Here is an 11,327-nt window from a genome sequence, read left to right on the forward strand (position 1 = left end):
ACACCATTAGGTCAAAGAGGACAGTAAATTTCATGGTGAAGATGACAGAGGCCAGAGGGCCACATGTCCTGTGTTCCATTCCTCTGGGTGGGAGACAACAGGAATCCACAGCTGGTTCCAGGAGCACAGGGTGCCAGAGCCATTGAACCACACCTGGGGTCTGTGGAACATGGCAGGCATCCAACTTCTTCAACAAAATGTTTTGCCAAAGTTAAACAAAGAGAAAACCTAACAAGGAAGCAAACAAACCTCAAACACAGGGGGATGCTCTGAATTCAGAAGACCTGTGGAGACAGACAGCATCAGGCTGCCTGTGAGCAAGTGGGTTTCAACAGACCCACAGCCAGAAAGCTTTTGTAAGATCACCTGGAAGCCATTAGATCACCTGGCTATTAAGTGACATTAAGGGTTTGTGGTCAGGTTATTAGGTGTGGTATTTTGGGTGGGGTTTTGGGAAAATATTTCTGGAAAATATTTGGGAAAATACTTTCTGGAGGAAGGAAACACTGAATCTTCATAGGATGTTGCATACTAGGTTTCAGATTTGCTTTAATTATAAGGGGACAATGGGTGGGATGGATTTAACAAGATTGGGTAAATGTTGAGCACTTGGATGGTGGATCTAAGGGAGGGCACACTGTTTCTTTTCCAGTCTTCACTTTTGGGAGACTGTGGCTCTTCCCCAGAAAGCAGGTGTGTATCTCTACCTGTGAGCTTCTTTTGCAGAGCCTGAGTCTTGGAGGCGATCAGGGTTCCCTCTGGTGGCGGCTGGAGGGACTGCCATCGAGTTGGGCAGACCTGATAGGGCACGGGTGGGTGACTTTTCTGTTGCAGCTGGCTTTATCTTTCAAAATCCTGGAAAGTTTACAGCTTATTTGTTTCTTAGGGATAGCACGTTAATTGCTTGCATAGGGATGCTTGTGTCAAAATAAAAACACAAGTCCATGGTCTAGGTGAACAAAGGTCCAGGTTGTCACTCCACCTTCATTTAACCCTCAGGTGCATCAAAGGCCCTGGTGTTTGGGAGTGACCCTAGAATTGACCTAGAAGCTGGGATCCTGTGTATGTTTGTTCAAGCAGAGGCCATTGCAGGACCCGGTGGGTTTTGCATGCTTTTGCCTCTCCTGGGTCTGTTCATGCTCAGACCTTGGTCTTTATCCACTTTCCTCCCAGAGTTCTCTGAAGCACTGACCTGCTAACGTGGCTCTGAGCCCCATGCCTCTCTGTGAAAGAAAGCAGGAGCATCAGGCCCCTCAGAGTGCTGCCTGTGATGAGGATTGACCTATTCTGGCCTGTGCCAAGGTCTCTCTGCTTCACATACTGCTCCCTTTGATGGTAGCCAGTGCTGAAGGGGTTGTCCACATGCAGAGCACTCAGGAGAGCAGAGAGGTCCCAGGGCTATGCGCGTCCCAGCAGCACCCATCAGGTGCAGCCTGTCAGGGTGGAGGTAGCAGGGAAGACACTCTGCTGTGGAGGTACCAACCCCTCCTGGCCCAAATCCTAGTCTGAGCTGTGGGCAGTGCCCCAGGTTGAGGTGGGTACCTGCTTCAGTGTGATTGATTTATATTTCTACAGAGCAATTAGTTTGCTTTTATCTCATCAATACAGAATTGTGTGATTCAGGACATCCCAACTTTGCATTTGCAGATCTAATAGGGTGATCAGCATTACGTTACATGGAAGGGCATGGGCACTTAAGGTTTGTGAATGAAAAATGTAAAATAGCAAAAATAACCTCACAAACAGTTACTAGCTGATGAGTGCTTTCCTGCTGCATCTGTGCTAATGCCCTGTGCAAAGGTCCATGGTCCAGAAGTTCATAATCTCCAATAGCTAATTTGACCTAGATTCCTGGATCTTGGGTCTCCATGAATTTGTGTCCTGTAGAATGACCTTAGCTTAAGTTAAATAGAGAAGCAAGTAGATCCCTTGTGGCTGCTAGAAGACAGACACCTTCCACTCCAAAATCTTCCAAAACAGCAACCCTCACAGTTTTTGGTCTTGAGATCTTTATAGCTCTAAAACACACTGACATTCAAAGAATCTTTGGTTTATATAGGCCATATAGACGAATGGATGAACTGATGGACTGATAGATAGATAGACATCTGAGGAGGCCACCAGCACCTCATACTCATTGCGGGTTTCTTTTTCCTGTTTGGGAGGGTGGAAGCTACGTATGAAATCAAAGTCAAGAATAGTTAGTGAAGGACAAAAGACAAAGTCAGAATTTGTTTTAAAGGGATGGAGCCCTGATAGGTTCAGTCCACACAGGTGTTGGAGCTAGACAATTAGGAAATGAAGGCTGGGTTTGTGGCACACTGGTAGAGTGCTTGCCTAGCACACATGAAGCACTGGGTTCAATATTCAGCGCCTCATTAATATATATATATATATATATATATATATATATATATATATATATATATATAGTGTGTGTGTGTGTGTGTGTGTGTGTATGTGTTCATCAACAATCAGAAAATCACTCCTATGGTTTATTTAAGGGGGCACAGCAAGGCAGGGATAAGGCTTCAGGGCTAGAGTCTTTTTTCATGATGTCTTCCACTCAGCATGTTGATCAGCATCTTGGTGGGTCACACCTATCCCAGAGAAGCACTGCAGCTTCAGCAGGTCACCCTTCTCTGGTGCTGTGTGGGACATTTGGCAGAGCTGAAGAGGGCTCACACTGTGCCTGGGTGGTCAACCAGAGGAACGGTAAATGGGAAGTCCCCAGATACCATGGGGGCTCCAGACACCACCACACCCACTGTACAGGGGACTCTGTCCCCCAGAGGGGAGGCCTCTAAACCCTGGGTGTCAGAGGGATCTCCCCACTGCACTGCACCTAGAGTGGAGGGGACAAGGGGCAAGACCCCTCTCAACCAGGGGGAGCAGGGGAAGCGCCCCACATCACCGCATACAGGGTGGGGGCACTCGCAGATCCAGTTTTAGAGAAATTTGGGCTCAAAACTAAATGAGCAATTCTGTGCCCTTTTTACCAAGATAAGTGAAAATTAGGCCCCAGGAAATAAATAATGATTTGTGTGACTTGTTTCAGGTACTCTCTTTTTTCAAAGCAGTAGCAAGCTTTGTTTTCCAGGGTTTGCAGTCAGCTGGGCTCCCTTGCCACCCAGGATCCCAGTGAGCTACTGAGAAGATGTGGCTGCCAGCACACTCCTAGGTGGTGACCTCTGATGAGTCCTCCTCTGCCTCACCCTCTTTCACCCCATTCACGGCTTCAAGAACCTGAAAGCATGGTTCCCCTTGAATCCTAGAGTAGAGTGGGAGTGTGGGAGCCTTGTGTATTCTTTTTGTATTTCAATAGCAGTTCGTAATGACCTTGGACCAAGAGTCAAGTGACTGAAAGAAAATTTCCCAGTTACATTTTTTTTTATTAAGAAAGGGGGGATATGTGGGAGACCAATCTTACATGTGACTGGGTTACACTCCCCAGAGGGGCTCCTGCACTGGATGCCCCAGCTTCCCATTTGAGGCCTCCATGAGGCCCTTGGGCCCTGCTTCTTGTCCCAGGGATTCCTTTCATTCCTACCATCAGGTCACCCACCTGAGACCACAGCAGCACACACCACAGGCTGCGTGATATCAGACACCAGCTGCTTTATTGAGCACCAGATTTTGCCTGGTTTCTGTTCTCATGACTAAAAGGCTCAGGGGTCACTCCAGTTAAACTGGGCTAACTGGGCTGCATGAAATAACCACACAAGAGACACAAATACCTTTTTATTTGGGGTCACTGTGACAGCTTCTCTGACCTTAAGAGTCCCCAGGAAGAGAGAGAGCAAGAGCACGCACTGACCCCTTTTATTGAGGGAAGCTATTCAAATGAGGCAAGGGGTCAGGTTTCAGGGGGCTGAGTATCTTCATGATGTCCACTATCAGCAGGTTGACTGACACCTGTGTAGGCCACACCCAAAGGCACAGTAAGAGAAGGGGACACACACAAGTCACTTCCATGGAAGATTCTATCCTAAACAGGGCAAGAGGTTATATTACAAAGGAACAGGTGAGCATAGCTTCACCCATAGGGCTGTAGCAAGACACACTCATGCATGAGACAGAGACCCTCACACTCAAGAAGGGTGGGGAAAGCTCTGCCACATTTCTGTGACTGAGCGCCTCAGCACCCATCTGGGGAGTGTAACCCAGTCACGTGTAAGATTGGTCTCCCACATATCCCCACTTTCTTAATAAAAAAAAAAAAATGTAACTGGGAAATTTTCTTTCAGTCACTTGACTCTTGGTCCAAGGTCATTATGAACTGCTATTGAAATACAAAAAGAATTAGTAGAAAACATATCATCTTCACAACACAATTAGTAGAAAACATATCATCTTCATAACACAATCAACACAATAATCTGGATCATTATTACTTTGCAAAACACTCATCAGAAGATTTTTAAACTTTTTCCAATTTTATTGGGATGCATTGTTTTTGGCCATAGTAACAGACATTTTCATTGCCATGGCATTTAGGCCTCTCCATAAATCACAGAGCAAAGGGCTCACTCACATTATTTATTACATTGTCTTCTAGAACATCATTATTTAGTTCTCATCCTTCCATCAGCACTTATCTGACCATGAAGGATTTTGGAAGTAATTTAAGTCAAACATTAAGAAAATCCATCCATTGTAAGTTTTAAGACATAGCCACAAAGGCTGCAATTGAATAAGCAAGGAATAATATTTAAAATAGACACTTCAGCGATTATGAGACCAGCAGTTTGCTTAGGTCTGGTCAATTGACATACACCTGTTTTAAAGCCTGAATATTAACTTCATCATATTATAACTCTGTAATATTAGCTGGCAATAACTAATGATGCAATAAGTCTTATTTTTACAGGCTTCAGGGTATTTATCATTTTTTCTCTTAACTCTCACATTTAAGGAGTTAATTAGGTCTGTCAGTAATATAAATACTTTTGGAAAAATCTATTTTAATAATCTTTCCAACAATTGTCCATATGGGTAAATCTATTCTTAGTCACTAAAGTCCAGCATAATTAGCTGGCTTGGGTTTCTCATCTGCTGTCTCGAATACATTCCTGTCACTGACGTGGTCAATTTGTTGCTTGACTACTTTGGCTACCTAAGTCACGGGAGCTGGTGATAACTGGCTGGAGACAAACCTCAAGTTGACATCTAGTAGCTCAGTTTCTTTTTGGAATGCACACAACTATTATAGGGTTTGAGTGGGGCATGCCCATCAGTCATACATAAGCAAGATAATATCCATAAGCCAATCATCTTCTGCCTAATGTAACCATACTCTGAGGAAACTCTAAATGCTCATAGCTGTTAGTTGCAACTGAAGGCTATTCTAACATTTCCTCCTCTTTATTAAATTTATTGCTAAAGGAGAACCCTGATGAGAGAAGAAAGAAAAGGGAAAAAGCATAGAAAAAAAATGGGAACCAAGAAAGCGAAAAGCATCCAGACATGGCCCATTCCTGTAGCTGCAGTTGTCTCCTGCTGTGTGAGCAGGCAGTCACTATTGACTAGATCTCTGTCTGTCACTTGGGTTCTGATCTGAACTGGATGTGGGGAGCAAAGCAGTCATGGGGCAGGAGACCTTTCTCAGAAGGGGTAAAAAATTAGGCCTTTGTACCAGTGTGTGGGGGGGTGAGATTCTGTGCCTCACCTCTGTTGGCTCCCAAATTTTCTCCTGATGGCCCCTCTGCGACTGTGCCTGTCTTCTTAGGTTGTCCCTCCCTTGAGGAATCTTACCCGTCATTGACTAACCAGCCATCCTCCGGGGCCAAACAGGGTGATGTGGAGTATGCAAGGCATTGTCCCCGAGAGGGCTCTCTGTCTCCTTGATAGATTATGCCCCCGTGGCCTCCATACCAGCATTTGCCTTAGGATCAGCAAACTCAGGTTTCTTCTCCATGGAGGGCCCAGCTCACAGCACTGGGCTGGTGGGGCTGCGTTCAGGAAGGAAGGAGACAGGCCATCGACAGACAAACAGTAATATTGTGACAAGGCCAAGAGACACAGACAGATGAAGAGAGCAGTACTAAGACTCAGGGCATGATCCCTCATAGATAACTGGCCCTTAGTTGGTGTTACTCACATCTGGTCCATAGCTGTCATCTATAAGGATGTGGAACAATCCATTATTTCAACACTGTCTTTTTCTCAAAAGATACTTCCAGACAGTCTGTTTACCACAGAATCAATATATAGGTATAATTGACCATTACAGTCAGGACAATTAATCTAGTTTCATGGGTGGACTTTCCAGTCCACACTGCAAGACACATTAAAGGTAGACCTGGGAAATGGGTCCATACAAGTCTTTTCATATTTTTTACTTACCCGACAAGCTCATGAAGCTGCATGGTTGTAAACTCTGTAGCTGGAAATTGACTTTCCTAGGCCAGGTTTCTCAGTCATTATCATGATGACTGGTTAAAACTCTCCTTTGATATCTGATTTAATTTACTGAATCATGCTCAGTAACATTAAGACTCTCAATATTACAATTTAAGAAAAAACTTGAAATATTTGTAAAATCCAGTGTGTGTCTCTCTGGGGTCCTGTATTTCCCCTTTTTTATTAATAAAATTGAGTAAAGGCTTGGCATAAGTCATAGTATCATTAGTTTAAGTTATAGATAATAGTACAAGTATTTAAATGATTAAGAATAGATTTACCTTTTATTGATTATTATAATTTTCCAATATAAGCTAGTCAATCCATCCTAACAAATTAGGAAGAACCCTCAATCTCTTTTTGAGAGAAGGTTTCAAAATATCTGTATATTTTAGAATTTTATCTTTTAAATAGCTATTTCTTAATTGTCTTTAAAAAATATGATTAAGGTTATTTCCCAGTGTATGGAGCTCTGTATAAATCTTACTGTATTTTTTATAATAGGTCAAGCCAGAGAATTTTATATATAATATCAATGAATTTTTTAAGTTTGTAAACTTTATTGCTCAAAAGTAACATATAGCTTTAATTTGGAGAACTTCAATCCTAACAAAATGTTTTTTTAAATCTCATAATTATCTAACAAACAAAATATGTAAGAATAAACAGTGTCTTAGTGTCTCACAATCAATCAAATTTAATCTCAAAGGACAGTTGTCAAAATTGGGATTTAAGTTAGTAGTTCAATATATTTAGTGTTTAATGAACGATGTGAATTTATTTACCAAAATTAATCTTTGTCTTAAACAGTAAAAATTATTAGGCAATAAGGATCTTTAAGGAAATAAACTAAGTAAAAATTATTAGGCAATAAGGATCTTTAAGGAAATAAACTTACATTTTAATAGATGCTTATCGTGTTAAAATATAGACAAAATCTTAGCTCACATCAGTATAGTCAATCTAGGAAAATAGCCTGAAATATCCTTGAGTTAATCAGTTAAAATTTTTATAGTCAGTCCAGTATATATAAATCTTTTTTTTTAATTGTTCTAACTTTTTACATCATTTGTTTATATAATAATATAAAAATCTTTTTATTTAGGAAAATACTTTTCTCATTGAAATATGAATATAAAGACCTTGTTTTACCCCAAAATGATTTCTTTCTTCTTTTTAGGATCCAATGTATGCTTTCTCTTTGTTGAAGCATCTTTTTCTTTTAGAATTTTTTTCTGGTTATACTTTGGAACAATTTCTGAAAACCTTAGAATCTATAAACAAATTATTGTACTTTGATAAGAAATATCAATGAAAATATAGTTAAATTTTTTAGATATTTTGTAGACAGAATTATATTTGTTTGTCATCTTATGAGTTTTAACAATAACTTTGAGAATTAGAAACTACTTGAAGATTGTATTTTTACTTAAAAGCAAATTCATAGTAAATACATTTATCTCAAATATCTGTAACTGAAAAGGCAAAGTATCTGATAAATGTACGTATAAAACATATAAATTATGGGTTTTCTGTTGAAGAAAAACAATTAGGCAAATATATATTAACTAAACAATTAGACATGTGCTAATTATTTTATAGATTAACCAATATAGGTTATCTGAATGTCTAGAAAAATATATATTAAGAATAAGGACATAACTTATAATTGTATTAACTTTATGTAACCACGTGGTTTTTAAAATATTTTGATCCATTTCAATTTAAGTAGTGCACTCTTTTATGTGACGTCACTTGATGTAACTGAAATAAGATCCTTGAGTATACATATTTATTTTTTATAGTTAGGAATGAGAATAAGGATTTTTTGGTGATCACAGGAACATTGCCGGCTTTTGTTCCTGTGGCAAGCAAATGCATCCCCATAACCTCCAAAATTAAAGTTAAATACAAACAAGCATGTTTGATATCTCTTATTAATAGAACATTATTTAGTAACACAACTACAGAGAAAAGTCAGGTTATTTAACTCAGAACTAACCTAAATTTAGGGCTGCAACACAGAAATCTGTGGAATTAAATTTTGTCTAAAAAAGGTATCTTTCGTTAGCATTTACAGGTAGGCATTCTTAAAAATACAGGCTCTGAGTAGCTTTGGTAAGCAATCTGAAAGAGGAAGTACAGGTTAGTGGCTGGAAGGCAGAACTAGAAGTCCTGTCTGAGGGACTGTGGAAGAACCAATCAGAAGCCCGAGAAAGTGTGGGTGGTGGGAACAGGAAGCCTGCTCTTTCTGCCAGGCACCTCATAGTTACCATGGTGACGCAAACACCATGGAGTCAGCTGCCCTAGTCAGGGCAAAAGTTCCCCAAGTTTTCCTAGCCGGTTGCAGCCTGTGTACTCCTGCATCCTGCACTTCTTCTTCTTCTTCTTCTTTTTTTTTTTTTTTTTTTGTAACCAAAATTTTAATCTCAAGGATTCTCACAAAACATATTACAAATGACAGCATGGAAAAAAAAAATCTTGCACAGTAACTCAAAAAAGTTCAGCTCTACAATGTACCCTTAAATTGGCAGGACATTGGTATTTTAAAATCTCAAATTTACAAATAATGAATGTTACAAATAGCTATGCATTCACATATAGCAATCACATAAGAACTTATGACCTAAGCAAAGGTAAATTTTCTTGAAACTTATCAGATTCTATACCAGCTAGGCAACCTCTGCCCAGGGGTGAAGACTAGTTGGATTTTACAAAACCTCTAGTTTAATAGTGCCAATTTTATCATCTTTACCTGCTTGCCTGTGTTCACAGCTGCTTTTAAAGACTGCTTATTCATCTACACCTGTGTATTATACTTCAGCTATGAAAAAAGGGAAATCTTAGTTTGATTTTTTTGCCAGTTTGGTTCCTATAATATTGGAACATCACACTTTAGCTGGGCAGGATTTAGAGGTTTATTTTCACTCTCTGCAAGACTAAAGTTCAAAGCAAATTCAATTTTGCTTAAGGGAACATTGTAAAGTAACAATTATTGGTATTACATGCCTTATATGATCCATTTCAAACCATAGAGAATTACATTATATGTGTCACTGTTCCAAGAGACAAATAAATTTGAACAGCTAAAACATCTTAAAAATGTACCAAGCTTATGAAGTCTCAAACAAAACTTGAATTTTCTGTACATACTCCTGTCAAATGAAGTTATTTCCTGTACACCACTTTTCTTGCAAACTGGTCTTCTATTTCCTTTCATTTGACCTAGATCGGCTACAAGACCTAGAGAAGGATCGGGATGGCTTGTGATATCTCTCTCCCGAGACAGTGATCTCTCTCTTCTTCTATCTCTAGAAAGGGACCTGCTCCAGCTGCAAGAGAAGCTTCTCTTTCTTGGAGATCTGCAGCAAGGTGGAGGACTCCTCCTATGATAATCATCTCGAGGACGACTACCCCAAGACGGAGGTGGGCTACGATTTCGACTTCTTTTTTCACCATTGGACAGTTCCACTCTTACACGGCAGCCACAAAGTGTTCTTCCATCTAGCTCTTGGACAGCATCAGCTGCATCTCGGGGATCTTCAAATTCAACAAAAGCAAAGCCGGAAGGGTTTCTAGCAACCGACACACTTCAGAGTGCTCCATAGTAGCCAAAAGCCCGTTCCAATTCGGTCTTGTTGCCATTGTTTCCAAGATTACCTACATAAACTTTATAGTCCAATGGACAAGAATCAGGATGCATTTCGAGATCGTGGGTTAGAAATGTGGAGGCTCAAATCCACATGATCCGATGGATCTTCCTGCTCCTACTCCAGCTCAGCGTCCAGAGATGCACCTGGCGTCCACTAAATGGCCCAACCTGCACTTTTATCTGTGGCACGTAGGTGCTCCAAAAGTTTTTTAGCGGCAGACACCAGCGTTACCATCAGATCAGTCTGTGTTCGGCATTTAGGTCAAGTCATTTAAGGGTTAGAAGCACTGCTGGCCCCTGGGGCTAGGACCCCTTAGTGAGCAGCAAGCTGCAGCAGTTAAAGTCTCTTGTCCCCAGCAGCTGAATTATAGCCATTCTGATTCATAGGACAATCATGTAGCAAAAAGGTTAGTACATACTTTTTGAGTATTGACAAAAACAATAGAAAATTGAAACTTATTTCTCTCCAGGTAAACATCACAACATTTTCTCTCCCTTTTTAATAACTATATTTATTTAGAATCTCTACAATTATACCCCGACATTAAAAATTTTAATGTCACAGATTTTCCTTTTGTCTAATTCACTTACTTTCTACAATTTAGCCCACAACACTCTACAATCCTGAGCATGCTTAACTTCTGGAGAGAACTCAACTTCACTAAACTTTAAATATTTAAACTGGAGTCCCCTTAAGAACAAGCATTTGTTGCTTTTCTCCTGGCAGCTTAAGGACACTGACCTTTTGGCCCACGTTGGACGCCAATTGCCAGGTTTCTGTTCTCACAACTGGTCACTCCAGTTAAACTGGGCTGCATGAAATAACCACACAAGAGACACAAATACCTTTTCATTTGGGGTTGCTGTGACTGCTCCTCTGACCTTAAGGGTCCCCAGGAAGAGAGAGAGAGAGAGCACTCACTGACTCCTTTTACTGAGGAGAAGCTATTCAAATGAGGCAAGGGGTCAGGTTTCAGGGGGCTGAGTATCTTCATGATGTCCACTGTCAGCAGGTTGACTGACACCTGGGTAGGCCACACCCAAGGGCTCAGTAAGAGAAGGGGACACACACAAGGCATTTCCATGGAAGATTCTATCCTAAACAGGGCAAGAGGTTATATTACAAGGAACAGGTGAGCGTAGATTCACTCATGGGGCTGTAGCAAGACACACACATGAACAAGACAGTGACCCTTGCACCCAAGAAGGGTGGGGAAAGCTCTGCCATATTTCTGCAACTGAGCACTTCAGCATCCAGCCGGGGAGTGTAACC

The 11,327-nt window shown here is 40.8% G+C and overlaps 1 pseudogene across 1 annotated transcript; it reads right to left on the bottom strand.

Moving 5' to 3' along the window:
• Positions 1-9,608: 9,608 nt before the first annotated feature.
• On the bottom strand, positions 9,609-10,105 carry LOC308647154 (serine/arginine-rich splicing factor 3-like; annotated as a pseudogene). The gene has a single exon. The product of its transcript is annotated as a serine/arginine-rich splicing factor 3-like (transcript).
• Positions 10,106-11,327: the final 1,222 nt, after the last annotated feature.

Source organism: Spermophilus citellus (genome assembly GCF_964194105.1).
Source record: "Spermophilus citellus genome assembly, chromosome: 4".
NCBI classification, from domain to species: domain Eukaryota; kingdom Metazoa; phylum Chordata; class Mammalia; order Rodentia; family Sciuridae; genus Spermophilus; species Spermophilus citellus.